Raw genomic sequence first — 6000 nt, forward strand, 5'->3', positions numbered from 1 at the left:
GCCTGTAATCCCAGCAATTTGGGAGGCTGAGGCGGGTGGATCACTTGAGGTCAGGAGTTCAAGACCAGCCTGACCAACACAGTGAAACCTTGTCGCTACTAAAAAAATACAAAAATTACCTGGGCATGTTGGTGGGCACCTGCAATCCCATTTACTTGGGAGGCTGAGGCAGGAGAATCACTTGAACCTGGGAGGCAGAGGTTGCAGTGAGCTGAGATCATCTTGCTGCACTCCAGCCTAGGCAACAGAGTGAGACTCTGTCTCAAAATAAATAATAAATAAATAACAGAAAATTTAAAAATGTTGGTAAGAATGCAGAGAAATTGGAACCTTTGTGCATTGCTGATGGAAATGTAAAATGATATATGGTATGGAAAACAGTGTAGTAGTTCCAAAAAAAATTAAACATAAAATTACCATATGATCCATATAAACAATGAATTTAAAGCAGTACTCAACCAGATGTTTGTACTCTCAGATTCATAGCAGCATTTTTCACAATAGTCAAAAGATGGAAGGAACTCAACTCTCTATTGATGGACAAATGAATAAAGATGTTATTTACAGATACAACAGAATATTATTCAGCCTTAAAAATAAAGAAAATTCTGACACATGCTACAATGTGGGTGTGGGTGAGCCTTAAGATGTTGTGCTAAGTGAACTAAGCCAGTCATAATAGTGTAAATGCTATGATTCCACTTATATAAGGTACCTAGAGTAGTCAAATTCACAGCAACAGAAAGGAGAATGGTGATTGCCAGGGGGAGATGAATAGTTAGTGTTTAATGCAACAGAGGATCAGTTTTGCAAGATGAAGAGTTCTGGAAGTAGATGGTAGTGATGGTTGCACAACAATGTGAATGTAGTTAATGCCACAGAATTGTACACTTAGAGTGGCTAAAATGGTAAATTTTATATCATATATATTGTACTACAATTTAAAAAATCAGACCAGATTTGACATGCTGTAAGTGGATGGAGCTGGAAGGGATCTTTCTGGTTATGTGGTAGAACCCACCCATATTACAGCTGAAGAGACTGAATGAGGTCCTGAAACTGGTGTGACTTGATCAAGATGGTGTAGTCACTAGTGACAGAGCCAAACCAGTCTTCTAATACACTGCACTAAACTCTCATGTGGTTTCTTCAACTAGCCTTCTTGCATCTGACTCCACCACACCTCCTTGGTAAAAATACAAAGGCCTAGACCCTATCTTATTTCATAGAACCTGGGCATCCAGATGATTCTGATCAACACCAGCGTTTGAGAACCATTGCACTAATGGGTAACTTCAGATGCCTTAGGGGATGAGCTCTAGGTTGTAGGAACACAGCGAAGCAATTCATCCACTGGTCAGAAACAAGGAGGTTCATTTTCACTCATTCCTTCAGTCATTCAACAAACATTGAGTGCTTACTATGTGCTAAGTGTGATTTTGAATACTGGTGGCATGAGTTTACAGAGCTAAATCAGTCATGGGTTCTTCCCTCAAGAATTTCACAGTTTAATGGTGAAGAAAGACACTAAATCGATAATTTGAATAATGTGATCAGTACCTGAAGCTCACACTTTCAAAGAAATAAGACATCCACATTTATAATCCACCAAATCTTCAGAGAACAGCTATTCTGGGTCAGGTGGTAAGGTTACAGAAATGAATAGGACAGATCCCTGTCCCCTGGAAACTTCTAGGCTAAGGAAGGAAAAGGAAATCTGAACAGGCTGGCTACTTAGGGTTCCTTGGAGTCCTGGATGATAACTAAGAGAAGACAGGACTTTTCTAAATCATGGATGCTTGGAATTGATGCTGGTGAATCACCATGGAAATAGGATTGATTCTCATTCAAAAAGATAGTTCTAACAAATATTTTTAAGCACCTAATTAATATTTTCTCCAGCTCCGTCCCAGTTATGCTCTGTCCATGGTCATAATCCACATCTCACAGAAAATCAGATGTATTAGTCTGTTTTCACATTGCTGATAAAGACATACTTGAGACTGAGCAATTTACAAAACAAAGAGGTTTAATGAACTTACAGTTCCACATGGTTGGGGAAGCCTCACAATCATGGCAGAAGGTGAAAGGCATGTCTCACATGGTGGCAGATAAGAGAAGAGAGCTTGTGCAGGGAAACTCTCCTTTATAAAACAATCAGATCTCGTGAGACTTATTCACTATCATGAGAACAGCATGGGAAAGACCTGCCCCCATGATTCAATTACCTCCCACTGGATGCCTCCCACAACACATGGGAATTCAAGATGAGATTTGGGTGGGGACACAGCCAAACCATATCACCAGAGGAGGGGAGAGTTTTGATGTTTAATGATTTCAACAGGGTTCCATCTTCTTTTGACATTCCATGGCCTATAACACTACTGGTGTTGTCCCCAACCACTCCAGCTCCAATGTCATGATATTTCAAATCCATATGGGTCCTAAGTCCTGAATTACAAAGGCTTTATGCTCCACAGGAGGGAAATGTGCATCTTGCCTTTCTTCATTAGAAGCCTGCAGCTCACTTCAAGTGGGAAGGAGTCATTCCTCTGACCTCCTTCTGCTTTAATGGTAAGGCCCAGAACTACGTGGCCAAACTCTGGGTTGTGAGAAAAGTTAGGTAGCACTCTGGGGTCTTCATCTATAAGTGCTCTTGTGATGAGCTTAGTAGTAAGATCATCCACCTGAAGTAGAATGTGTTTCAATCTCAGCCTTTGATTTGTTTCAGCAAATGTAAATCAAATGAAAAGAGGAAGGTATTATTTCTAACTACAGGAATGAGGAACTAGTGTATAACACACATTCAATAAAGCATTACCACCAAGCATTAGACATTTGTCATTTTTTATTTTTAAAAACAATGAAATCATTGTATTTGTGAGCACTAAGGATACTATGTCACACACTTTTCTTTTTACATCTGTAATTTTCCCTTGGCCCTATTCTGTACAAAATCCGCAAGAATTTTCTTCTTCTTCTCCCATATAAAAATCCATTTCTTCTCTCGCATTTGCTCTAAAGTAATTCATGAAATTATCCAATGTGGTATCGGTTGCGGTGATGAGCTGGCAAGTGCTGAAGACTGAGGGAGGTGCTGTGAGGACTGACATATTGAGGCTCCCTGTCCTTAAGAAGGATGCTGTCTAGTGAAGGAGGTGAATTTAACAGACCTGGAGGGGCAACCAGCAATCCTACATTACCTTATCTGTAGAACAATGAAGCTCTGATTTATGCATAAGACTGCATTGTACTTCATTTATGTTCATGAAGGATACTGACCTGTTGTTTTCCTACACTGTCTCTGTATGATTTTGGTATCAGGGTAATGCTAGTTTCATAGAATGAGTTGGAGAGTATCTCCTCTGCATCAATTTTATGAAAGACATTGTGGAGAATTATTATTGTTTCCTGTATGACTGTCCAGTAGAATTTACCATTGAAGCCATCTGGGTCTAGAGTTTGCTGTGTGGGAGGACTTTTAACAATAATTTCAATTATTATTATTATTTTTTGAGACAGAGTCTCATTCTGTTGCCCAGGCTGGAGTGCAGGGGTGCGATCTTGGCTCACTACAACGTTTGCCTCCTGGGTTCAAGCAATTCTCCTGCCTCAGCCTCATGATTAGCTGGGATTGCAGGCATGCACCACCACGCCTGGTTAATTTTTGTATTTTTAGTGGAGACAGGGTTTCACCATGTTGGTCAGACTGGTCTCAAACTTCTGACCTTGTGATCTTCCCTCCTAGGCCTCCCAAAGTGCTGGGATTACAGGATTGAGCCACTGTGCCTGGCCTCAATTTTGTAATAGCTATAAGACTATTCAATTTATGAGTGTTTTAGGTGAGCTTTGGTTGTTTGTGTCTTTCAAGAAATGTGTTTTATCTAAGTTGCCTAATTTATTATCATAACATTATTCAAAGTATGCCCTTATACTTTTTATATCTGTAGGATCTGTAGTGATATTGCCTCTCTCATTCTTAATACTGGTAATTTGTGTCTTTTCTCTTTTTTACTTGATCAGTCTGGCTAGAGTTTTATCAATTTTATCGATCTGCTTAAAAAATCAGCTGTTGGGTTTAATTTTTTTCTTTTATTTTCTATTCATTGATTTCTACTCTTATCTTTATTATTTCCTTTCTTCTGTTTACTTTGGCTTTAGTTTATCCTGCATTTTCTAGTTTCTTAAAGTAAAAGCTGAGGTCATTGATTTGAAACTTTTTTTATTTTTTAACATAGGAATTTGGTGCAGTCAATTTTCCTATAAGCATTACTTTAGTCTTATCCCACAAATAGATTTCAATTTGGAGTGAAGTAAAAGCAAAACAAATGCAAAAACATGTTATCTTAGAAAATCCTTAGGACAAAAATGGGAGATAGATCATCTGTCCGTAAGTACAACACAGTCATTCAGGACCTTTGAAGATGGTTATGTGGCTGGGGTGCTACTAGGGACTAGGGTACAGCCAAACTTCTGGTCACAAAGCTGAATGGTAACTGTAGTTTCTGAGAAAGAGCACCTTTTTCATAATTTGCCTGAAAGGATCCTATAGCTGCTCTATCAATGTTTGTCTTCATTATTGGAAAAGATCACTTTTGTTTTGTTTTTTGTTCAGCTTAAGAAGTGATTGGCTCACTCTGAGGAGCTTTATAAGATGAAAAAGAGGTATCTTTATGTCAAAGTTTTCTTATCAGATGAGGCTGAATAATAATCCGTGGCCTGTTAAATGTAAATATTTTCTTGTAATCTATCTTGTTTAACAAGTTGCCTATATATTTTTTTCTAGGATTAAGGTGAGAAAAAAAAAAAAAAGAAAAGAAATGTTGCCTATATTTTAAACTTGTTTTTATCGTATTTGTCTTCATTTATTCATTTATTACTTCTGTGTTTTGCTTAGTAAGACCTTTTCTATTTCAAAGGAATAAAAATATTCTTCTGTTTTTTTCTAGTAGTTTTAGAATTTTATTTTTTACATTTAAATATTTCATCTGTCTGAAATCTATTTTTTGCATATGATACAAAGTAGGAGTTTCACTTTATTTCTCACCAATGTATAACCAATTTTACCCAACACCATTTATCGAATAACCTATCTTTTCCCAACTGATTTGAAGGACCATCTTTATTATATACTAAGCCCCTATAAACATATGAGTTTCCTGTGACTATCTGTCTTATTTTGTTCACTTGCTTGCTCATTTCTGCCCTCACTTTAATTACTATTGCTTTATAATACATTTTGGTATCTGGAAGGATGAGACTTTATTCTCCTTCTTTTTCAAATATTGTTTGGTACCTCACATTTTATTTTCCATTTAAACTTGAAATCACTTTGTCTAGTTTTTAAAAATCCTGTTGAATTGTACTGAATTTATAATCTAACTTGAGGAGAATGAATATCTTTACAATAGCAGTCTGTCTATCCAGAAACATGGTAGGATGCTACATTTATTCAAGTCCTTTTTTATGTGATTCTGTTATTTAACTAATTAGATCTCATTCCCAACTTTGTGCTAATTGCCATTTTAATAAGGCACATCTTTAGTATCCTTATTCAAGTAACTGATAAATCATTGACTGGAAAATAGTTTTATATAATGCATTATAGCTTACTACTAAAGACTGTCTTTGAGAGTAAAATTAACTCATTAGTCAACTATCCTTGGATACTGCTGTTAAACTAGTCTTCATTTCTAATTTAGCCTAGCCACCCCACAGGATTCAATCCAATCCAATCCAATCCAATCCAATCCAATCCAATCCAATCCAATTAAATGGATCTCTCATTACTTGAGTTCCATATGCTAAGGTATGTATAGGCAGCAGAGAGTCTGCCAAATATCTTGTTGTCAATCAGCTTCATCAGGCATTCCTGGAATTATCTATCAAGTAATTTTGTTGACAAAGGGAAATGTGGTTGGTGTGGCATGAATTGTTTTTAGTGGATACGTGCTGTCCTATAATGTAAGAATTGGTTGTTCTGCTGGAGGAGTATGGTGG

The sequence above is a fragment of the Mandrillus leucophaeus genome, unplaced genomic scaffold (assembly GCF_000951045.1).
Source record: "Mandrillus leucophaeus isolate KB7577 unplaced genomic scaffold, Mleu.le_1.0 Scaffold22, whole genome shotgun sequence".
Lineage (NCBI taxonomy): Eukaryota > Metazoa > Chordata > Mammalia > Primates > Cercopithecidae > Mandrillus > Mandrillus leucophaeus.